The sequence below is a fragment of the Podarcis tiliguerta genome (assembly GCF_965153285.1).
Source record: "Podarcis tiliguerta genome assembly, chromosome: 3".
Lineage (NCBI taxonomy): Eukaryota > Metazoa > Chordata > Lepidosauria > Squamata > Lacertidae > Podarcis > Podarcis tiliguerta.
In genome coordinates this window covers 12,474,308-12,500,162 of record NC_139536.1, presented here as the reverse complement: position 1 = coordinate 12,500,162, position 25,855 = coordinate 12,474,308, and positions in this window count along the sequence as shown.

Below are 25,855 nucleotides of genomic sequence, written 5' to 3'. Positions count from 1 at the left end.
TAGAATCATAGAGTTGGAAGAGACCACAAGGGCCATCGAGTCCAACCCCCTGCCAAGCAGGAAACACCATCAGAGCACTCCTGACATATGGTTGTCAAGCCTCTGCTTAAAGACCTCCAAAGAAGGAGACTCCACCACACTCCTTGGCAGCAAATTCCACTGTCGAACAGCTCTTACTGTCAGGAAGTTCTTCCTAATGTTTAGGTGGAATCTTCTTTCTTGTAGTTTGGATCCATTGCTTCCGTGTCTGCTTCTCTGGAGCAGCAGAAAACAACCTTTCTCCCTCCTCTATGTGACATCCTTTTATATATTTGAACATGGCTATCATATCACCCCTTAACCTCCTCTTCTCCAGGCTAAACATGCCCAGCTCCCTTAGCCGTTCCTCATAAGGCATTGTTTCCAGGCCTTTGACCATTTGGGTTGCTCTCCTCTGGACACGTTCCAGTTTGTCAGTGTCCTTCTTGAACTGTGGTGCCCAGAACTGGACACAGTACTCCAGGTGAGGTCTGACCAGAGCAGAATACAGTGGCACTATTACTTCCCTTGATCTAGATGCTATACTCCTATTGATGCAGCCCAGAATTGCATTGGCTTTTTTAGCTGCCGCGTCACACTGTTGGCTCATGTCAAGTTTGTGGTTAACCAAGACTCCTAGATCCTTTTCACATGTACTGCTCTCAAGCCAGGTGTCACCCATCTTGTATTTGTGCCTCTCATTTTTTTTGCCCAAGTGCAATACTTTACATTTCTCCCTGTTAAAATTCATCTTGTTTGTTTTTGCCCAGTTCTCTAATCTGTCAAGGTCGTTTTGAAGTGTGATCCTGTCCTCTGGGGGTGTTAGCCACCCCTCCCAGTTTGGTGTCATCTGCAAATTTGATCAGGATGCCCTTGAGTCCATCATCCAAGTCGTTGATAAAGATGTTGAATAAGACCGGGCCCAAGACAGAACCCTGTGGCACCCCACTAGTCACTCTTCTCCAGGATGAAGAGGAATGCACAAAACACAACTAAGATCAGAATGGCTACACAGACAGAGAATCCAATAGGCCAAGATTGCACCACAGGTGAGAACATGGATGTATTTTTCCCCCGTCACTTGACCGTAACCACTAAGGATGAGCAAGAAATCCAATTCAGTCCACATTGAAAAGTGAACGTACTTCATACTTGCATTACAAGAACCAAAACACAGTGATTCTTTGAAATTCACACTTCTTTGAATTTTGCAATGCAGTTCTCAGCCCAAAATGCGTAAACTGCAGTAAAGTGTGCCTTTAAGTGCATGTATTAGTGAAAAGGACATAAAATGCATGATGTCGTGGAGAAATCGCTTTGCAGAAATGCATGCATTCGGGAAAACTGCATGCAACACTCGAAAATGCGTTACATTTAGGGACTGTAGTATACCAAAAAAAAAAAGTATATTGGGGGAAAAGCACATTAAAATGCCAGTAAATTTGCATGATTACTTTTCACACACCCTGGATTGGTTGTAAGAAGAAGAAGAAGAGTTTGGATTTGATATCCCGCCTTTCACTCCCTTTAAGGAGTCTCAAAGCGGCTAACATTCTCCTTTCCCTTCCTCCCCCACAACAAACACTCTGTGAGGTGAGTGGGGCTGAGAGACTTCAGAGAAGTGTGACTGGCCCAAGGTCACCCAGCAGCTGCATGTGGAGGAGCGGAGACGCGAACCCGGTTCCCCAGATTACGAGTCCACCGCTCTTAACCACTACACCACACTGGCTCTCTGTAAGTAGAAGGCAGGCAGTGGGCCAGTACTTTTTTCTGTCACATGCATTCACACAGAAAGGTTAGCAAACCTCTCCTTTATTTCTTTTAGAGAGAGAATTATCCTTCTTCTTCAGTGGTCATGGAGATGCAGCCATTATAGTCAAGTCACTCACACACAAAACAAAATGGAGAATGTAATAAGATGCCTCCCATGTGACCAGAGTTAACCAATCACACAAGAGTTACTGGGGAACATTCCAGAATTAAACACACAGTAATGCATTTAAGCACTCCCAGTCTCAGTAAATTAGCTTATTTGCTCAAGTCTGATGTGCCATTGAATCTAATGCACACCTCAGTTTTCAGAACCTTAAAACCAAAAAAAAGTATTTGCTGGCAAATGTAAATGTGCCACTGAATTTAATGTGCACCTTAATTTTCGCAATGTAATTTGACCAAAAAAGGTGAGCATTCGATTCGAGTAAATACGGTAAATCACTATACTTAACAAAAGTTATAAAGAAAAGTATTAAAAGAAGCGATGGGACAATACTGCAAGACAAGACATAAACAGCAGATCATAAACTCATATAATCAAAATAGTTGCCACATGAAATGGAATTTGCAATCTGTATGGCTGTGTCATTAAATAAGGTACAAAAAGCCACTAAACGGCCTCAGAGTCCAATGGGTTAACTTCCCCTCTGAGAACCTGGGCCTGGTGGGTCAATTTTTCTGATGTGGTTATAAATAAGGCTTCTAAAAATCAGTTTGTACAGTGAACCCTCTGGATACGAATTTAATTCATTCCGGGGGCCCGTGCGCACCCCTGAAAAATCCGTATCCAGAGGCACCACTTCTGTGCACACACGTGGCACGATAGAGCACTTCTGTGCATGTGCACAGCACGTTAGAGCGCTTCTGTGCATGCACGCAGCACAACAGAGCACTTCTGCTCACGCACAAGCGGCAAAACCCAGAAAAATACTTCCAGGTTTGCCATTTTTGCAACCCCAAGTTTACGTTACTCGAGAGTAATGTAACCCCAGGGTCTAAAAGGTAAAGGTAAAGGGACCCTGACCATTAGGTCCAGTCGTGGCCGACTCTAGGGTTACGGCACTCATCTCACTTTATTGGCCGAGGGAGCCGGCGTACAGCTTCCGGGTCATGTGGCCAGCATGACTAAGCCGCTTCTGGAGAACCAGAGCAGCACACGGAAATGCCGTTTACCTTCCCGCCAGAGTGGTACCTATTTATCTACTTGCACTTTGACGTGCTTTCAAACTGCTAGGTTGGCAGGAGCAGGGACCGAGCAACAGGAGCTCACCCTGTCGCGGGGATTCGAACCGCCGACCTTCTGACCGGCAAGTCCTAGGCTCTGTGGTTTAACCCACAGCGCCACCCGCGTTCCAACCCAAGGGTCTACTGTACATCAAAGTGTTCTTCCAGCCCTGGGCCTCAAGCTACAACTAAACGGACAGCTCTTAGCAAATGAGTTATCAGTATCTTGCTATATAAATTGGAATTACCTCCCATAACCATGGAAGCTAAATACAACCTAGGGTCCATATAGATCTTTTGCCTGATGATGCTGCTGCTTGGGAATCTTTGAGCTATTGCTGTAACCATCTCTGCTAGGCGGTGCTGAATCAAGGTCTTGGCATCCAAAGGCAAGCTGTTTGTTTGTTTGTTTGTTGCTGCTGTTGTTTGCTGCTGCCGAGTTGTTAAATAATTAGGAGATTAAAAAAAAAAAAAAGCGCCAAGTGGAAATTAACTCCTCCGCCATCAGCCAATATCGTCCCACAGTTAGATCTGGAACATTGTCACACGCTGATAAATGAATGCTCGGAAATTCTGGTAAGCTGGAATTTGGGGAGAGCTAAAAACCTTAATTAGATTTATTCAGCATGTGTCCCACATTAGTTTTGCCTTCTCTAACAAACACACACACACACACACACACACACAGAAGGGGCAGGAAGTCTGACAGCTGCCATGCCGATAGCACAATTTTGACATATGCCTCTCGGAATTAATGAGAGTCCTCGCCAGCAACCCATTTAGATAGTAAAATTGTGATAAAAAGTCAAACTGTCAACAGCAATAAGAGGAGGGGGGACACAAAAACCATCTGACAGGCTGCATAAGCAGTTATTTTACTGGTCCTGGGCAGGCTTGTTCATTTCCCTCTTCACTGCCTCCACCCTGCCCTGTGCTTCTAATATACAGAGGCTGAACGGTCTTCTCTGATGAAACCAAGCAATTTTCTTAATCGGGGGGAGTGGATGATCAAAGCAATTTCAGGGATGGAGCTGGGAGAAAAATGTGGTCATCCCTATCGCTATCTCCCTCTCTTGGGCTCGTTCTTGAAAGCCGAGACATTTGAATGCTCATATAAGCTGTGCCCAGGGTGCACTGAGCAATGACAAAGTTCTTTCAGATGAAAACTAAGGAGATTAGAAAGGGCTAATACCTGTTCTGCAAAATTACTTCGCTTCTGGATTTCAGGACACGGAGCGCGAGGCATTAAGAGTCCATCTCACACACAGATCTTCCATATGATCTTCCTGCCCACAGTCCCTCCCGCTTAAGAGCAGGCCTACAAAGTAGAGAGAATGTGTGTCTGGTTGCCTCGGTCAGTTTGTTCGTCCTGCGTAAGACATATCCTCCAACATTTCTCCGATGAAAACAGGGATATCCTATTCTACATTGCAAAGCTTCTCCCTCATTTGATCTTGCTGAACATCATATACACATCCACATCGGTCACCTTCAGCCAATTACAACTTCTCCACTGAACCTACCTCATAGGAGATAATAATAATCATCAGTGCTTTTTTTCTGGGGAATGACGCAGGGGTACGCATACCCCTAAACATTTTGTGAATCTAAGTTTGGCCTCATTGAGGGGTAGTATTTCAATATGAGTAGGAAAATAAGAGTACCCCTAAACATTTTTTTGGAAGGATGCGGGTGGCGCTGTGGTCTAAACCACAGAGCCTAGAGCTTGCCGATCAGAAGGTCGGCGGTTCGAATCCCCACAACAGGGTGAGCTCCCGTTGCTTGGTCCCTGCTCCTGCCAACCTAGCAGTTCAAAAGCACGTCAAAGTGCAAGTAGATAAATAGGTACCGCTCCGGCGGGAAGGTAAACGGCGTTTCCGTGCGCTGCTCTGATTCGCCAGAAGCGGCTTGACCCGGAATCTGTACGCCGGCTCCCTCGGCCAGTAAAGCGAGATGAGCGCCGCAACCCCAGAGTCGGCCACGACTGGACCTAACAGTCAGGGGTCCCTTTACCTTTACCTTTAAACATTTTTTTAGAAGAAGAAGAGGAGGAGGATAAAGAGGAGGAGGAGAAAGAAGAAGAAGAAGAAGAAGAAGAAGAAGAAGAAGAAGAAGAAGAAGAAGGAGGAGGAGGAGGAGGAGGAGGAGGAGGAGGGGAGGAGGAGGGAGGAGGAGGAGGAGGAGGAGGAGGAGGAAGAAGAAGAAGAAGAAGAAGAAGAAGAAGGCAGTGGCAGTGATGGCCACCAAGCTGGAAGACTTTAAAAAAAGGATTAGACAAATTTATTGGGAGGAGGCTATCAACGTCTACTAGTCATGATGGCTATATCTAGCTAAGTTTGGACTGATAGCACCAATTCCCCCAGTAACTGTGGTGGGCCCATTTGTATGCCTGCTCTCAGAATCTGATGCAACCTGATGTGTTCCTGGATGTTCTGAGATATTTTCCAGTTGAGAAAGTTAAAGGTCTTGTTGAAGGCCAGGTCTCATCATGGAACGAAGAGGTGAATGTTGGTGTAACTAGGCTGCCATGAGAATGAGAAGTAATGAAATCACCGGTTATCACCTCCTGGAATTCCTCTGAAATGTGACAGCCAGTTTTTACATGTTGGTTGCAGCACATTGCTACTGAAGTACCAAAACATTTGCTATTCAACAGCTGCTATTTGACAACATTTGATAGCAAGCATGCACAGTTTTTGCATTTGATAGCCAGCTACAGAACACAATAGCAGTTAATATTTGGCTAAATTTGTCAGTTGGCATGCAATGATATTTAGTAGTTGACAATATCCAATAGCTGTCAAGACATGGAATTTAATAGATAGCAGTCCTGCATAGTTGACAAATTATTAAATGTGAATTACTCTTGATTAAAAAAGAACAGAGGGCCACATCCAACGTTAGTCATACTCAGAGCAGGCTCATTGAAATTAAGGAGCAGGACTAAAGTTCGTTATTTTCATTGGGTCTTCTCTGAGTGGAACTGGGTTGGGTACAACCCAGAGATACCAATAAACATAGATGTGGTCCACTTTTAAAGTTTGTGTTAAACTATTCCATTGAAACCTGAAATTAAGAAATGTAGGCTGCAATTTGAACCCCATCTACCTAGGAGCAAGCCCCACTGAATTCAGTAGTACTTCTGAGTAAGTTCACGGTTTGGATTTCACTGTTAGATGGCAACGGTCAAAACGTTAACCACATTTCGGATCTCCACAATTCCTTATCTCAGCTCAACATCTTCATGCCAGGCCATTGATCATCCCTGAATCCAAACACTTTTTCATTTAAATGGTCATAGATAAGATTATATTTCAGGCAGCTCTACGTCTTTCATCAGCTCAGTGAATTGGGGGACAATGCAGAATACTTCAAGTATTCACCTCCTCTCAACCTTCGCTGTGCAGGCATGACAAGGACTTCCATAATGAACGCAGAATATGAAAGAAAGAAAAATCAACTGTATTCACATTTCCAAAAGAAGGTGTTCTGCTGAAGCATTTTAATACCATTTTTATTTTATTGCACACAGAGCGGGAGGTTTTCTTAAGTGATATCTGAATGCTATTTTCTTTGCCTGAGTCCTCAAATGCTCTTGTTATAAGCGTCTCAGACCTTCCCCCATCCAACTCTTCAAATTCCTAGAACAGTATATATGTGAGGACTAAAGAGAGGAATTGTCTGGAGGGGCAAAATTGTTCCCTCAATTATATCACTCCTGGATACATTAAACTTGGTGACTGAAAGCTGAAATAGGGAGGTCTTTATGGATTCTATCCAGACATAACAATTAAGGTTTGTTTTCCTTGACTATGGTTAAGCGTTATAATCTGGATACCTAAACCATGGCTAAGGATTTCATATTTTTTAAAAAATAATATTTATTAGAAGTTTAGTAATTACAGGGGGGGGAAGAAAAAGAAAAACAACAAAAAACATTTAAAAATTTAACAAACAATACATCAAAAGTAAGAAGAAAAACAAAGAGAAACAGTGCATTAAAGCAACAAAAAGAACAGGAAAATTTAAAAACACATCCAATGTTTCCATATCCTTACTTTTCATTTACTTGTTTCATCGACCTCCTCACACCTCCCTTTTTTGCATTCTAGTTCAATTTAGCTATTTCAGCAAATCCTTTCCATCTTTCTCAAATTTTTTGTTCTATAATTAATCTTAGCACAATCTAACTTTAAATTTTCCACTTTGGCCCATTGCCAATCAGTTTTCACTTAATTCTTTATAACGTTTCTGCTAAAACCATATAACTTCATTCCAGCATTCTTCTAACATTCATTAATTTTGCAATATTTCTGTAAATATACTCTGAATTTTTTCCAGTCTTCTTCCACCGACTCTTCTCCCCGGTCTCAGATTCTGCCAGTCATTTCCGCCAATTCCATATAGTCCATCAGCTTCATCTGCCATTCTTCCCCGGGTGGGTAGCTCTTGTGTCTTCCAATACTTTGCGATAAGTATTCTTGCTGCTGTTGTGGCATACATAAAGAAAGTTCTGTCCTTCTTTGGCACCAATTGGCCGACCATGCCCAGGAGAAAGGCCTCTGGTTTCTTCAGGAAGATATATTTAAATACCTTTTTCATTTCATTATATATGATCTCCCAGAAATTCTTAATACTTGGGCACGTGCACCAAAGGTGAAAGAGTGTACCTTCAGTCTCTTTACATTTCCAACATTTATTATCGGGCAAATGATAGATTTTTGCAAGCTTGACTGGTGTTATGTACCACCTGTAAATCATTTTCATTAAATTCTCTTTTAAGGCATTACATGCCGTAAACTACATACCTGTGGTCCATAACTGTTCCCAGTCAGCCATCATAATGTTATGTCCAACATCTTGTGCCCATTTAATCATAGCAGATTTCACCGTTTCATCTTGAGTATTCCATTTCAACAGCAAGTTATACATTTTTGACAGGTTCTTAACTTTGGGATCTAACAATTCTGTTTCTAATTTTGATTTTTCCACCTGGAAGCCTAATTTTTTGTCCAGATTATATGCCTCCATTATTTGATAGTAATGGAGCCAATCTCACACTTTGTTTTTCAATTTTTCAAAGCTCTGCAATTTTAGCTTGTCCTCCTCTTGTTCCACATGGCTAAGGATTTCAAACCAGGGTTTGAAATCATTGTGAAGTGGGGGGCTGCAAACCATGGCTTGCATTAACCAGGGCCACTGGCATTATTTGGCACCTGGCAAAGCCAACGCCCAAAGCTGGCCCAAGACATTTTGCTGTATGATGATGCTGTGTGTACAGAAGCTCATCAGCCTGTCAGAGGAAACTTAATATAGCCCATCCTCAATGTTTCACCCAATGCAACTGAATTTTTCTTCATGTTGAATCCAGAAGGGAAGGGAATGTTTGTTCTAACAATGCAAAACAAACCAATGAAAATCTATTGATTGGCCATTGAGTTCCCCAGGAATGTTCAAGTCGTCCCCACCCAAAAAAAAAAGAAAAAAGATTGAGAACCCCTGGGATAGAGGCATCCCGACATTCGCCAGGAACATTGGGTAGGGGGAAGGAAATTAATGAAACTGAATGAGAACGCTAAGTAGTACCTCGGCACTCTGCATAATAATTAGGTGGTAATAGTAGGAATGGTGGGTGGCTAATTTTCATATTTCTGACAGCTTTTTCAGAGTGCCTGGGCTTACTTAGGACTTGACAAAAATTAAATTAGATGATGCTGAGCAGCTTTTTCTTTTTAATGAAACCTCTGAGTATATATTGAACTTGAAATATCTCAAAAAGGAGAAAAGAAAACAAGAATAGTTTAAATGTGTGTTATTCCAGAGCAATTTGTGTGAATTTTCTTCTGGGGAGATTATGACAGCATTAGTTGATCTGTTGAGTCATTTCATGTGACAATGGCACGCTAAAGTGGATATGAGTTCATGGAAAGTAAGGCTACCCATGGCTCAACTAGGGCCAGGGCCTTTTCAGTACTGGCCCCAACTTGGTGGAACGCTCTTTCACAAGAAACTACGGCCCTGCGGGACTTGACATCTTTCCACAGGGCCTGCAAGACAGAGCTGTTCCGCCTGGCCTTTGGTTTGGACTCAATCTGACCCTTATGTTTTCCCCTCCCCTTTTTGATCTATGGCTACTTTTAAAATGAGGCTGCATTTTAAATTGCATTTTAACCTGTATTTTAAATTGGGTTCCCCCCCCCCATTATGTTTTTACTGTAATTTTACTGGTGTTAGCCGCCCTGAGCCCGGCTCTGGCCGGGGAGGGTGGGGTAAAAATAAAACATGTTGTTTTTGTTTTTGTTGTTGTTGTTGTTGTTGTTGTTGTTGTTGTTGTTGTTGTTGTTGTTTTGCACCTGGCTATTGCCCACTTGCAACCAAATGAAAATGCTTGGGAGCCAGGATGTTGCCTGACGTCTCCACCATCTGGAGGTGTATGCCTTGGGACAATTGGATCTTGACTGTTTACACACACTAGCAACACATCCTATAGAATTCAATCTGCTATATTTTATCTGCACAATCAGAATGAATTTCAGGAACCAAAAAGTCCTATTGAAAAATACGACTTTCGAGTCGTCTGGGCCAAAAATGGCAACTAGGCATTCCATTTTGGTGACTTATAACCCTGGTTTAGCATCTTAAAAAGCAGAGACATCACCTTGCCAACAAAGGTCCGTATAGTTAAAGCTATGGTTTTCCCAGTAGTGATGTATGGAAGTGAGAGCTGGACCATAAAGAAGGCTGATCACCGAAGAATGGATGCTTTTGAATTATGGTACTGGAGGAGACTCTTGAGAATCCCATGGACTGCAAGAAGATCAAACGTATCCATTCTTAAGGAAATCAGCCCTGAGTGCTCACTGGAAGGACAGATCCTGAAGCTGAGGCTCCAGTACTTTGGCCACCTCATGAGAAGAGAAGACTCCCTGGAAAAGACCCTGATGTTGGGAAAGATGGAGGGCACAAGGAGAAAGGGACGACAGAGGACGAGATGGCTGGACAGTGTTTTTGAAGCTACCAGCATGAGTTTGACCAAACTGCGGGAGGCAGTGGAAGACAGGAGTGCCTGGCGTGCTGTGGTCCATGGGGTCATGAAGAATCGGACACAACTAAATGACTAAACAACAACTAACCCTGGTTTAAGGAGTTATTTGGTGCCTAGCTTATATATCTGCGTTTCTAACAGTGCCAGAGTGTAGGTAGTGATAAGTATAGATTTCATACTGTGTTGAGCCAAGAAAACTATGATGACCACTCTCGTCTGTTGACAGAGGCCTACAATCCATCTGGGTGCCCCTCGCTTTCAGTTTCTCCTCCTCTACTTTCTAAGCACACGCTGATTAGCATATCAAACAATATCCCTCCAATGTTCATTTACCCATCACCATGCTTCTTGTGCAATTCAGCTCCATTCAACATTTTAAAGTGACAATGAATAAAATTAAACATTCCAAACATGAAAAGCCAGTTCTCATTTAAATGATATATGGCAGCATGATTATGTGCTTGGCAATTAAATGACAATCACATCAAGTTTATTTAATGTTTTTGCAGCCGCTGACATCTGTCCATGGGTTTTGTAGTTCTGATTTGAGTTTGCTTGCTCACTTTTGGAAGTACACCAATTAGGCCTTAATATACGTATGTCCAGGTCTTTCCTTCAGATAGGATAATCTAAATAAAGTTAGTGGCGCAGCTAGTGTTCTGCCCAGACACTGAGATCCAGCGCCGAGGGCCTAATGGCAGTTCCCTCATTGCGAGAAGCAAAGCTACAGGGAACCAGGCAGAGGGCCTTCTCGGTAGTGGCGCCCGCCCTGTGGAATGCCCTCCCATCAGATGTCAAAGAGATAAACAACTACCTGACATTCAGAAGACATCTAAAGGCAGCCCTGTTCAGGGAAGTTTTTAATGTGTGACATCTTAGTGTATTTTTGGTCTTTGTGGAAGCCGCCCAGAGTGGCTGGGGAAACCCAGCCAGATGGGTGGGGTACAAATAATAAATAATAATAATTATTATTATTATTATTATTATTATTATTGAAGAGCCTGGCCTTCAGGCCCTACCATGTGTTTTAAGTTGGAAAGCTCTTCTCTTCTCCCTTCCCTGCATCAATATTCTATGCTTTACAACTACTCTTGCATCCTTGATATGCTAGATCAGTGTTTCCCAAACACTGTGTTTCCCAAATCAGCTGTTTTTGGACTACAACTCCCATCATTGCTAGCTAGCAGGACCAGTGGTCAGGAATGATGGGAACTGTAGTCCAAAAACAGTTGAAGACCCAGGTTTGGGAAACACTGTGCTTGCCAATGCTAATTTTAAAAAGGAAGAGTTTTGAGCATGTGCAGTTTTGCGTTTTGAGAACTCTCCAAAGGGCTCATCTCTACTTCCTTTTATCCTTTTAGCCCTGTGATTTGTAGGCGTGTCTCTGAAAGGTTTTTTTCATTTGTTCCACTTCTTTCCCCGGGAAAACCCACTGTTCACCTCTGCATTGAAAGAAGAAAAACCGCCATTGACGTTTGTTCCGATTCAGCAGTGAACCATGGGTTTTCCTGGGGAAAGCAGTGGGACAAAACAAAAACCTCTCAGACCTAGAAAATCACAGATCCTAAATCAGAGTTTGGGGACCTCAGGCTTTCCGGTAAGCCCAATGAAATGAGCACGACTAGGTGAAATTGTCAACTGCTGTATTGATTATTTTGTTCGTGATTTGTTGTTGTTGTAATATGTTGGAGAACTTCATTATAAACCACCTTCAGTGTGCCCCAATATGTGGGCTAGGAATTATTTGAATGAATAAATAACTGTGGTGTAACAGCAACAGAATAGACAATATCACTCCAAGCAGAAACGCTAGCCATGTCAGGAAGAGCTGGGGGTGGAGCCAAATATAGTGGCAACGCACTTTCATTGGCCGGCGGTTCCTGCTGCTGCTGCCGCCGCCACGGGGGCGGGGAATTCATCATCTCTCCTTCCCCTTGGCTGCAGGAGGAAGAGGAGGAGCCAGCCACTGAGGCCATGCCATGTTCAGCTCCGCATTCAGCCTTCCCTGATTTCTTGGGACATTGGGGGGCTTGGCCCCCTCTCAAAAAATATTGGGAGAGCCCAAAAATCTTGCCCCCATGCGTTGACACCTCTGACATCAAGTTGTAGGAGCAGGGAGCAGTGATCATTGTTCTGAATCCTTGTATGCATTTTACACAAGTACAGTGGTACCTCGGGTTAAGTACTTAATTTGTTCTGGAGGTCCGTTCTTAACCTGAAACTGTTCTTAACCTGAAGCACCACTTTAGCTGATGGGGCCTCCTGCTGCCGCTGCGCCGCCGGAGCACAATTTCTGTTCTCATCCTGAAGCAAAGTTCTTAACCCATGGTACTATTTTTGGGTTAGCGGAGTCTGTAACCTGAAGCGTCTGTAGCCCGAGGTACCACTGTAGAAGGTTAGCTCAGCAGGAGGAGAGAAGAAGAAGAAGAAGAGGAGGAGGAGGAGGAGGAGGAGGAGGAGGAGGAGGAGGAGGAGGAGTTTGGATTTGACATCCCGCTTTATCACTACCCGAAGGAGTCTCAAAGCAGCTAACATTCTCCTTTCCCTTCCTCCCCCACAACAAACACTCTGTGAGGTGAGTGAGGCTGGGAGACTTCAGAGAAGTGTGACTAACCCAAGGTCACCCAGCAGCTGCATGTGGAGGAGCGGAGACGTGAACCCGGTTCACCAGATTACGAGTCTACTACACCACACTGGCTCTATAATCTTTAGCCTGAACTGTTCCTTTTCAATCTACAAGAAGATTTGCGGTTTTTATGGTGGGTGGAAAGGTAATATCCCCCCACATCTGTAGTTGTGGAAACCATCTCAGTACAAACCCAAATGACTAATTAAGAGGCACATGTGGGTCTAGCCTGGGGCTGATGCAAAGGGGGCACCAAAGGACTGTAGTAGAGCTGTCTGTGTCTCCCAACCTTGTGCCATCCAGATGTTGTTGGACTCCAACTCCCATCAGCCTGAGCCAGCACAGCCAGTGGACAAGGATGATGGGAGCTACCTCCTAAAGGCTCTGGAGGGTTACCTAGTTGGGGACGTGTTATAGTGGGAAGAGGAGCCGAGATGCTTGGATGTGTCTAACCAGGACCAGAGTTCTGCTACCCAAACTTCCGTGAGCTTTTGCAGGAGCAACTTAGGAGGTTCTGCTAGATGTTAATTTACTTCAATCAGATCTATCCCAGTGACCGTTATCCGTGAGGCCTTTCTTCACCCCCACCCCCACCCCCAAAACTTCTGTTCTCCCAGACTGAGTGATTGCTTTAATAAGCTACGACGAGAAATATTTTTACAGTTCTGGCTGTGCAAGAAGAAATATGACACTAACAAAAGCGGATGGAGGTCACACTTCACTGACGGCTCAATGCCTCTCTGCACAACATGCATATAAATAGGAGATTTGCTTTGTGTGTGCCTGCGTTCTCCTCCCCTCCTTTTCCTTAGCTAACGTCTACCTCCCTTGAACCATCTAAACAAAGAGCATAGATCATCTTTCCGTTAGAACCTTCATTTTTATGGCAGTTCTTGCGGCACGCAGCATCTGTTGGCCCCCTTTGCCGTGCAAGCGTGGGAGCTCGTCACATCATCCCAGTTAATGAAATGCTTGCATTTTAAAGTTAATGAAGCATTTTAAAGCAGGCTCCTAATGGCAGCTTTTGCCAAATGCTTCCATCAAGTCTAGTGGCAGCTCAGTCGTAAGGATGCTACCTTCTGGCACGGGAAAAGTCTATGACTGCTACAACAGCTATGGCCGTTTCTGGACCAGGAAAGCTTGGCCACAGTGGTTAGTGCATCATAGAATCATAGAATCATAGAGTTGGAAGAGACCACAAGGGCCACCGAGTCCAACCCCCTGCCAAGCAGGAAACACCATCAGAGCACTCCTGACATATGGTTGTCAAGCCTCTGCTTAAAGACCTCCAAAGAAGGAGACTCCACCACACTCCTTGGCAGCAAATTCCACTGTCGAACAGCTCTTACTGTCAGGAAGTTCTTCCTAATGTTTAGGTGGAATCTTCTTTCTTGTAGTTTGGATCCATTGCTCCGTGTCCGCTTCTCTGGAGCAGCAGAAAACAACCTTTCTCCCTCCTCTATGTGACATCCTTTTCTATATTTGAACATGGCTATCATATCACCCCTTAACCTGCTCTTCTCCAGGCTAAACATGCCCAGCTCCCTTAGCCGTTCCTCATAAGGCATCGTTTCCAGGCCTTTGACCATTTTGGTTGCCCTCCTCTGGACACGTTCCAGTTTGTCAGTGTCCTTCTTGAACTGTGGTGCCCAGAACTGGACACAGTACTCCAGGTGAGGTCTGACCAGAGCAGAATACAGTGGCACTATTACTTCCCTTGATCTAGATGCTATACTCCTATTGATGCAGCCCAGAATTGCATTGGCTTTTTTAGCTGCCGCATCACACTGTTGGCTCATGTCAAGTTTGTGGTCAACTCGTTGACTTCAAGGCTGGATTTCTGCAATGCACTCTTAGTGGGGCTTCCCTGGCTCTTGAGCCAGGAGCTGCAGTTCATGCAGAATGCTGCGGCACGATTGCTAGCAGGAGCAAGACCCTGCCAGCATATAGCGTCTTGGCTCAGAGACCTCCACTGGTTGCCAACTGGTTACCAGGCCTAGTTCAAGGTGTAGCCATCATGTCTGGGTGTGGTCAGCCCAGGGTCCTGGGGATATTAAACCAGGGGTTGCCAACCCAGCGCATGCCCACCAGTACCTCATATGGTGCCTGAAATTGTATATATCCCCTCAAAAGCTTGCAATGCACATGAGAGTCTGTTTGCTCTTCCTGCTCAGTTCCAGTTAGCAGTGGCTCCAACACAGAGCATGGCCACATTTTTTTTGGATGCCAGAAATGAAACCCCATCTGTTCTGAAGGGAGAGGTGCAAAAAGCTTCTCTCTTTGGGCAGGATTCTATCTAACTATTGTTGTCTGTGCTCTCGTAACCTCAAGGTTAGGTTACTGCAATGTGTTACAGGAGAACTGCCTCTGAAGACAGTTTGGAAACCTCAGCCAGTGCAAAATTCAGCAGTCAGGTTGCCAGTGTGGCGTAGTGGTTAAGAGCAGTAGACTCGTAATCTGGTGAACCGGGTTCGCGTCTCCGCTCCTCCACATGCAGCTGCTGGGTGACCTTGGGCTAGTCACACTTCTCCGAAGTCTCTCAGCCCCACTCACCTCACAGAGTGTTTGTTGTGGGGGAGGAAGGGAAAGGAGAATGTTAGCCGCTTTGAGACTCCTTCGGGTAGTGATAAAGCGGGATATCAAATCCAAACTCCTCCTCTTCTTCTTCTTCTTCTTCTTCTTCTTCTTCTTCTTCTCACTGGGACAAGCCGGTTTGAGCATGTTACACCAATCCTGGCCTGACTTCACTGGCTGCCAAATAGTTTCTGGACCAATTCAAAGTGCTGGTTTTGACCTATAAAGCCTTAAATGACTCAGGACTACAATACTTCAAGGACTGCATCTCTCCATTTGAACCTACCTGAGATCATCCTCTGAGGCCCTTCTTCATGTGCCTTCTCCATGCAAATTCTGGAGGGTGCAACACAAGAATAGGCCTTTTCTGCAGTGGCTCCAAGTCTGTGGAATGCTCTCTCCAGGAAGGTTTGGCTGGCACCTTCATTGTACACCTTTAGGAGCCAAGCAAAAACATTCCTCTTTAACCAGACCTTTGGCTGATTGACATCCGATGCCCTTTTTAAATGTGTTGTGAAAGGGGAGTTTATTGGGTTGTTCTTGGTTTTATTTTATATATATATATTTATTAGTTTTTTAACATATAATTTCCAACAATCACATAACATAATATTCTGCATTTCTTAATATATCTATTACTCTTAATTGTCATCAACTAAAAATTCTCTCATTTTATTTCTATTGTGTATTTTGTATTGTGCTTTTAGGTTGTGAACGGCCCTGAGACCTAGGAGTATAGGGTGGTATACAATATTATTATTATTATTATTATTATTATTATTATTATTTCTTCGGTAGATTTATTGCTTTATTGCTCGGTGTCCAGCACGCTTCCCCCTGCGAGCCTCTGCAGGTCGTAAAGCAATTAGCAATTAGCAAAGTTGCACAGCAGTCATGTGTCGAAAGACCGGCCCCAAACGTTTCTTCTGTCCTAAAATCTCTTTATTGGCACAAAAGTAGTGTATTTACAAAGTCCAACTTTCATCTGATTCAAGCTGCATCTTCTCCCTCTGCTTGCAGCGACGCAACAAACTGCTTTCGATTTCCACACAGCTCACAGCATTCCAAGCTGCTTTCGTCACGTCCTGGCTTACTTCCTTTGTAAGCCCGTCCCCTCAGTCTCGAGGCATAGAAGGTTAACCCTTCACTGCACCCAACATTATTATTATTATTATTATTATTATTATTATTAAACTGAGTCTCATCACTGGAAGCCCATGCAAGGACCACTTATGCAATGGGGCTCCCCTGACTCGTGCACTCTCAAACCCCTAAGATAGGATTGGGGGGTCAGAAGAACCCCTAGAACAATGCGCAGTGGAGGGATATTATTCCATTTGGCAGATGAAATACTTGCCTTGGTCGAACACTCAACATAGAGCAGCACTGAATGGTGGTGGCATATATAGACCTTTGTCCAGTGATGGAAGAGACGCGGCTGCATCATTTTGAGGTCCTCTCCCCTCTCCCTCTCTATTGTCTTTTAGATATGACAACTACTTCGTCTTATGCCCTGTCCCACGGTAGCCATTTTGTGACTGACACTTGTGGCTCTTTCACGAAATTCCAGGTGCACCAACTGACCCAAAAAGGTTGGTGAGCCCTGTATCAAAAGGATGCTGGGATATGTAGTTCAGTGGCCCACCAACCAAGGCAGCCTCAACCGAATCGAAGTCTCCTTACGCTGTATTCAGGTTTGGGCTGCATGGCGTTTATCCCGTCCCCCGCTTGAGGCCTCCTCAGCGTGATAGGCCTTTTGGCACACTGATTCCTGCTTCGCAAATCTCTGCTTACCAGTGCATAAGGACACAAGAAGAGCCCTATTGGATCAGACCAAAGGCCCATCTAGTCATAGAATCTTAGAGATAGAAGGGACCACAAGGGTCATCTAATCATAGACTCATAGAGTTGGAAAAGACCACAAGGGCCATCGAGTCCAACCCCCTGCCAAGCAGGAAACACCATCAGAGCACTCCTGACATATGGTTGTCAAGCCTCTGCTTAAAGACCTCCAAAGAAGGAGACTCCACCACACTCCTTGGCAGCAAATTCCACTGTCGAACAGCTCTTACTGTCAGGAAGTTCTTCCTAATGTTTAGGTGGAATCTTCTTTCTTGTAGTTTGGATCCATTGCTCCATGTCCGCTTCTCTGGAGCAGCAGAAAACAACCTTTTTCCCTCCTCTTTGTGACATCCTTTTATATATTTGAACATGGCTATCATATCACCCCTTAACCTCCTCTTCTCCAGGCTAAACATGCCCAGCTCCCTTAGCCGTTCCTCATAAGGCATCGTTTCCAGGCCTTTGACCATTTTGGTTGCCCTCCTCTGGACACGTTCCAGTTTGTCAGTGTCCTTCTTGAACTGTGGTGCCCAGAACTGGACACAGTACTCCAGGTGAGGTCTGACCAGAGCAGAATACAGTGGCACTATTACTTCCCTTGATCTAGATGCTATACTCCTATTGATGCAGCCCAGAATTGCATTGGCTTTTTTAGCTGCCACGTCACACTGTTGGCTCATGTTAAGTATGTGGTCAACCAAGACTCCTAGATCCTAATCCACCCCCTGCAATACAGGAATCTTTTGCCCAACATGGGGTTCAAACCCATGACCCTGAAATGAAGATTCTCTACTGACTGAACTATAGTCCAGCATCATGTTCTCACAGTGGCCAGCCAGACACCCCAATGGGAATCTCACTAATGTGGGGGGGGGGAGTATTTCTTCTGAGTTGATTTTTTTGTGACTTACATTATCAGGAACCACATTAGCGGAGTTTTCAATCAAGAGCTATGTGGAAAAGGGACAGAGAGAGAGAGACCAAAAGTGTATGGACTACTAGAAATGCCACTGGCTTCAGACTTCTGCCTTGGGATACTGGCTATCAGGCATGGTTTTCCCGATAAAAATCGCATATGCGTTATGCGGCCAGGGGAGAAAAGTGCCCCCAAAATTGCATTTTTATGTGCCAATACATACACAAAGTGAACCCAATTTCCTGAGCTGTATATCTGCTGTTGAAGCATCACTCCAGAGGCAGCGACAAATGCAGAAGGTATATCTGAATTTCGTTTGATGACAATCTAACCCCGAATTTGCACATTTAGCCTATAAAAGCTCCCTGCTTAGGGATTTTATCCAGCACCTTACATCCAATCTGGATCATGTACAATGGATACAGCTCTTTAGATGCAACAATGAAAAAGAGATCAAGTAACCCTGGTGTTTTGCAAAATTCATGCACCAGCATTTTGTAGGGATATTAGAATCATAGAATCATAGAGTTGGAAGAGACCACAAGGGCCATCGAGTCCAACCCCCTGCCAAGCAGGAAACACCATCAGAGCACTCCTGACATATGGTTGTCAAGCCTCTGCTTAAAGACCTCCAAAGAAGGAGACTCCACCACACTCCTTGGCAGCAAATTCCACTGTCAAACAGCTCTTAACTGTCAGGAAGTTCTTCCTAATGTTTAGGTGGAATCTTCTTTCTTGTAGTTTGGATCCATTGCTCCGTGTCCGCTTCTCTGGAGCAGCAGAAAACAACCTTTCTCCCTCCTCTATGTGACATCCTTTTATATATTTGAACATGGCTATCATATCACCCCTTAACCTCCTCTTCTCCAGGCTAAACATGCCCAGCTCCCTTAGCCGTTCCTCATATTGCTAGCTGCTGGCTGGAGATTGCCCTATAAGCAGATCCTGCCAACAATAACTCGCCACAAATGGCTGCAGGAATGTATGCTCTCCAAGAGATGCAGTGGCTACAGTAAAGAAGGATAAAGGTTGTCAGAAAGGGCCCACTCAAAAAAAAAAAATTAAATAAATGGAAGGGGCTGAAATCGTTTATCAAAAGAACAACAAAACAAAAACTAAAATGAGGACAAATAGGAGATGCTAGATTGTGACTTCACAATGTAGGTTAAATGGGGACAAGAAAAGGGTATCATGCATTTTGCTTCACTAGCATAGTGATATTATCAAAGAATCGTACCATCTTAGAGTTGGAAGGGACCCAAGCATCATCTAGTCCAATCCCAGATGACCCAATGATGCAGATGTTTAGAATGGCAACACAAAATGTGAGGCGATGGAAGTAATATGGTCACATTCTACAACAGCCTTTACCAAGGCTGCTCCCTTGGCCACTTAGTTCTGCTTCTGATTGGTTAGGCTAGCATGTTGGACAAATTATATCTCTTAGTGTAGGGTTCAGTAGGATGGAACTGGACACAGTGGTCTGACCAAGGCAGAATAGAGTGGTCCTATTACCTCCCTTGACCGGGACACTAGACTTCTGTTGATGCAGCCTAGAATACCATTTTCATTTGCATTTTTCTTTCTTTCTTTTGTTGCTGTTGTATCACACTGTTGATTCATGTTCAGCTTGTCGACAAAGGTCCATATAGTTAAAGCTATGTTTGTCCCAGTAGTGATGGATGGAAGTGAGAGCTGGACCATAAAGAAGGCTGGTAGACAAAGAATTGGTGCTTTTGAATTATGGTGCTGGAGGAGACTCTTGAGAGTCCCATGGACTGCAAGAAGATCAAACATATCCATTCTGAAGGAAATCAGCCCTGAGTGCTCACTGGAAGGACAGATCCTGAAGCTGAGGCTCCAGTACTTTGGCCACCTGATAAGAAGAGAAGACTCCCTGGAAAAGACCCTGATGCTGGGAAAGATGGAGGGCACAAGGAGAAGGGGACGACAGAGGACGAGATGGTGGGACAGTGTTCTCAAAGCTACCAACATGAGTTTGACCAAACTATAGGAGGCAGTGGAAGACAGGAGGGCCTGGTGTGCTCTGGTCCATGGGGTCACAAAGAGTCGGACACGACTAAACGACCAAACAACAACACTAGTTGGGAGGAGGAAGGAGCTGCTTGGCTTGCTATCTTTTGCTCCACCACCACGCCCAATGGTAAGGAGGTGGTATTGCAGTAGCAAGGAACAACTGGAGAAAACGGGCTTCCACCTGGCTTGCTCTGGAACTGCCCATCACAGCCTATGGTACCCCGGGTGCCTCCATCTCTGCAGGACTTCCTAGCGCCTTTTGCACAGCTACCCAACACCCAGCGCTCATATGAGTAGACAACCTCCCACAGACGTCAATGCCCTGCCTTGAAATTGTGACATTTCAAAAAAGCTGTTTTGTCTAAGCCTGAAGCAATAAGAAGACTGAGCTTGGCTACATGACTCCCGCGAAGCCATTTTGTTATCCTGCCATCCCCTTCTTTTTACTTGTGGCACCCTGATGCTATTGCACGCATCACAGACAAGGCACTCTGATGTCGGAGAGCCCCAGATGATCGTCTCAACAATTGTTTATAAGAGTTCATTGTCATTTGTACTGTTGGTTTTCGAAAGTGTAATCCTTGCCGACATCTCCCACTGAGCAGGGATTATAAAGAAGCAGTCTGTGAAAGGATATCAGCCTTGAGTGAAGGGGGGTGGGTATAAAAACCACAGAATAAGTTTGCAGGAGAGAGAGAGAGAGAGAGAGAGAGAGAGAGAGAGAGAGAGAGAGAGAGCCTGTCTGGAGCTAAATATAAATGTGCCAGCATTCACTGCACAATGTCGTTTGGCTCTGAACCAAAACGTCCTCGTGTTTGCCATCTTCCTTGCTAATAGATGCAGGGAGTAACTCTTTCTTATGCACAATGGCAGCTTCACTTGTCTAATAAAGTAATTCCCCAAAGAAGGCACTATTGATCAAATCTTAGACTTGCAAATTCATATATTGTTTCGTTGGCCGGTCGGTTGGTCGGTGGTCATGGTGGTGGTGGGGAAAGGGGCTCGCCAAATGGAGCCTGTCGATTGGAAAGCAAAACACATTGCTGCCACACACACCCCTTGTTTTTAATTATGCAAAAGCCATTTTGCAGTAAAACAAGAGTCACGAGTTAGCGACTGCTCAACCAAAGCAGCGCGGGTTAAGGCGTCCGACGCCAGGATTGAATTTATTTATTTTTTTGATGCTATGCATGCGATCTTGAGAACAGGGAGCTTCTGCAAAGAATGCTGTGCACCCCATATTGTGCATCCATTTCCCATTTCGGAAACCAATTAACAGCTGTGCTAATTATGTTTAAAGCTATGGTTTTCCCAGTAGTGATGTATGGAAGTGAGGGCTGGACCATAAAGAAGGCTGATCGCCGAAGAATTGATGCTTTTGAATTATGGTGCTGGAGGAGACTCTTGAGAGTCCCATGGACTGCAAGAAGATCAAACCTATCCATTCTGAAGGAAATCAGCCCTGAGTGCTCACTGGAAGGACAGATCATGAAGCTGAGGCTCCAATACTTTGGCCACCTCATGAGAAGAGAAGGCTCCCTGGAAAAGACCCTAATGTTGGGAAATATTGAGGGCACAAGGAGAAGGGGACGACAGAGGATGAGATGGTTGGATGGTGTTCTTGAAGCTACCAGCATGAGTTTGATCAAACTGCGGGAGGCAGTGGAAGACAGAAGTGCCTGGCGTGCTCTGGTCCATGGGGTCACGAAGAGTCGGACACGACTAAATGACTAAACAACAACAACAATTATGTTTAAAGATCAGGGGTTGGGAACCTTTGCCCCCTCCCCCCGACACTGCTTCACTACACCTCCCATCATCGCCAGCAAGAATGGCCAATGGTCAGGGGTGATGGGAACTGTAGTCCAACAACATGTGGATAGCCAAAGGTCGCCCACACCTGCTGTAGACTGAGAGCTGGCTCATATGTTTGTGACATTCCCATACCCTCCAACATCTTGAGTCCCCAAGCTGGGGCGCATGTCTTCCTGACCATGCTCCCATGCGAGTCACATAATCCGTGCGAGATCACAAAGCCCCAAAGGCACACTTTTCAGGACTGTGCTCAAAAACACAGATTTTGGGGTGCCACACAAGATCGCTCCCCCCCAAAAAAGTGCAAGTTCTAGGCAGGAAATAGCGGAACCCCAAATGACTGCCACAGTCTCACACAAGAAAATTAGATGTTGAGTTTTTTCTGGGACACTTGCAGGGTGTGCATTCCCAAAGTTTGGAGGTGGTTGTAATGGTGGGCCGAAGCATTCACTCGTTATGCCACACACTGGCACATTGCAAGCTCATTCAAATAAATTGTAAAATTGATAATAGTTTTATTATCCTTTCCCTCCCTGTTTTAGGAAAGAGTGGAAAACAGAGAGCTCTCCCAGGTACACCAAGATTCCAAGAAGAGTGTGTGTGTGTGTGTTTGTGTGTGTGTGTTTGTGTGTGTGTGTAAAAAGGTTGTGTTTTTCTGATTTCTCTGAGAAAGCTAATTATGAGGAGAGGGGAGTTTACCCATCATCACTAATTACCAGAGAGATATGAGAGCCATCTCCCAGTCGTCTGATCCTTAACTACTCTGGAAATATCTGAGAGAAGGAACCATGAAAGCTTATTGCCAGCCCTCAGGGCTAATTATCTTTCCGATGCGTCCTCGGGAAAAGAGAGAAAGGTAAAAAGGAAGGCATGTTCCTTCTAGCAGTGGTACTTGGGGCGATAGAGGAGAATGCACCTCCAGGGTTTCTTTTATCAGAGCAGGAGCAATTACATCATCTGCTGAAGTGCCAGGGTAATTGACCAATCAAAATCCCTGCTTTGGAAAGTGAAAAGAGGTGATGATGAGTTTGGTTCTGACAAGATTAGCCAAAAAGACAGTCAGAGAATGCAGAAGATGGATGAATAGAGGTTAGGTGCTTCTTCCCTTTTCTTTGATGGGGTTCTTGCTTCATGCTTGAAGCTAAAATCTTCTCTGCAAGATTGTTGCATTTTGAATTCAATGGAATTAAAAGCTCAGAGTTACATTTCAGCTGGCTAAGAATCTTTTGTTAAGCATGATATGTATACCCTCCCATCAGATGTCAGGGAGATGAAGAACTTTTAGAAGACATCTGAAGCCAGCCCTGTATCAGGAAGTTTTTAATGTTTGACGTTTTATTATGTTTTTATGTGTGTCGGAAGCCGCCCAGAGTGGCTGGGGCAACCCAGCCAGATGGACGGGGTATAAATAATAAAATTATTAAGTTGAGCCAATTTAGTCAGAAGTAAGCACCACTGAGTTCATTTGAGCTTAATCCTAGGAGACCACACACTGGATTGCAGTCTTGTTGCTCCTAACCAATTGGGTATTTTGCTATGCTCTTAGGGTATGTGAGAGCGTATATATGTGTTATGTACCAAGCTTGGATCCTAGAACAATAGGCATGTAGGATCCTAGAACGCAACAACTGATTGGCTTGCAGGAGAAGTCCAGTCAGGCTCCAGGAGGAAGTTAATCAGCCTATTAGGCTGGTAGGATCAAAGAATGCAACAACTGATTGGCCTGCAGGTGAAGACCAATCAGGCTTCAGGAGGGAAGCAGAAGCAGCCAATCAGACGGGACTCATTGTGTAAATAATGTATATAAAAGCCTGAGGTTGGGGGGGGGGAGGATTCAATCACTATTTTACAAGCTACAATAAAGAGCATGAAATCATGCAGGACTCCGAGTATATTTCAATATGCATCTCATTGGGGACAAGTCTATGGGGTGGTCATGATCTGAGCAGTGGCGTAGCGTGGGGGGTGCAGGGGGTGCAGGCCGCACCGGGCGCAACATCTGGGGGGGGGCGCGCTCGCACTCGCAGCTCTCTGCCCCTACCTGGCTCACTCACTCTCTCTCACTGCAGTGCTGGCTGTGCGAATCCGATCCGAGCCGCCGGGTCGCCGCCCACTGTGGAGGGGAGGGTGCCAGGCGTGCGGTGCGGTGCGGAGAGAGAGCGAGGGATTATCTGGGGGAGGGACAGTGCAGCGGGGGGGCGCAAATTACTTGCATTGCCCCGGGTTAGGGGGCGCAAATTACTTGCCTTGCCCTGGGTTAGGGGGCGCAAATTACTTGCCTTGCCCCGGGTGCTGACAACCCATGCTACGCCACTGGATCTGAGTTCCTGCCCATCAAGAGTCGCCTCCATCCCATTTTCTCCCAGGAACTAGTGGAACACAAGATTAGCCTGGCCTAAAACCAAGAAAGAAAAAGCCACAGTTTATGGGACACTGCAGCCAGTTTGGCCACAAACAGAGTATACTGGGAGACAGTGGTTTCCTGTCTGCTCCGTGGCAGGATGTTGGCATTGCAGCATGATTTTCCAGAGTTCTGTTCAACACACAAGCCGCTCCTGAGTTAGGCTAGAAGACGGGCCACTTGCTTGAGCTTCACAGCTATGCAAGGATGTGAAGCTGAATCAATACAACAACACCCTCGCCAATACCATATCATACTGCCTCCCCAGAAACAAGTCAACATTAAGGCTGATGGAAAGCCTCAGACAGCCATGATGTTAGGCTTCCCCTCCAAATCATTGCAAAAGGGCAACAGATAAGTGGCCAGGGAGTTCAACAGCAACTACAAAACCCTTAATGTTCCTTAACAACTGCATGGTTGGTGCTGGAGGAAGCGGACAGGGCAGCCTTGAAATCTCACCAGCGCCCCTGACTTTGCGATTTGACATCGTCTCAGGGCATAGGAAAGAGGCAGGGGAAAGAGTTTCTAACACACCATTGCCAGCTCAAATAATTCATTGTTGGAATTGTGCAATGGGTTTTTTTGTGTGTGAGAGAGAGAGATTTGCTTTAAAATAGTTTCCTGTTAATAAGGCGAGAAGATGGGCTGGTCTGATAAATTGTCTAAGAGGTTTATGATCCCTTGAAAGCCATTTATGCATTTTTCTCCAGGTTATTAACTCTGGGGATGGAATTTTAGACACACTCAAAACTACAGAGTGAGAGAAAGCACACAGGCAAGAGCTCTATTTTCGAACAAGCCAAACACCCCATATATTGTTCAGCAAACTTAAAACCAGACTTCCCTGGAGCAACCCATAAAAGCACCCATCTCTCGCATACGTCCTTGCAATAGGGTAATTTATCCCCTTTTATGAAAATGACCCTTCTTGTACCGCCATTTAGAAAGAGCATAGAGAAGAAGGAAGATAAGGTGGTCTGTTGGACCAACTCCAGTAGACCATTGGTCAACTAGAGCTCTTTGCAATGAAGTCTTCATAATGCATGGCATCTTCTATACTTTGTTAGAAGGCACTAATGAGGGCCCAGAAATTACAGTTCCAAGAATTATTCCCCCCATGCCAAACAATTACTGGACAACAAGACTTGGATCTTAATTCACTGACAGGTTGATCCAGGAAGAGCAAGGAGCTTACCGGGGGTTCAATGGCCCTCATCCAGCCCACCACTGCCTCCAAGCATTGGTGCAAGATCAGCACAGTCTCACCAGACAAACATGATGCAAACAGCATGTTCCTAAACATCTTCTAATTCTTCAAGCCTAATCAGAAAAGAAAATGCTTCAGAAGAGAAGGGGGTAAAGACCTTCAGCTTAATTTGCTGGAGCTGAATGAGCAATGCTTTAAAAGAAGTCTAAAAGTTTTGCCACTTAATTAAGCTGTCTGAAATGCCGCATTAACTCGAGGAAAAAAAACACCTTAAGTATTGAGAAGCTGAATGTGCAAAGTCTTTCCTCTAATTTCACAACCAATACCCTACAGTAAATCGACTTCTGAAAAAGAAGCAAGGGTTTAAAAGGAATATT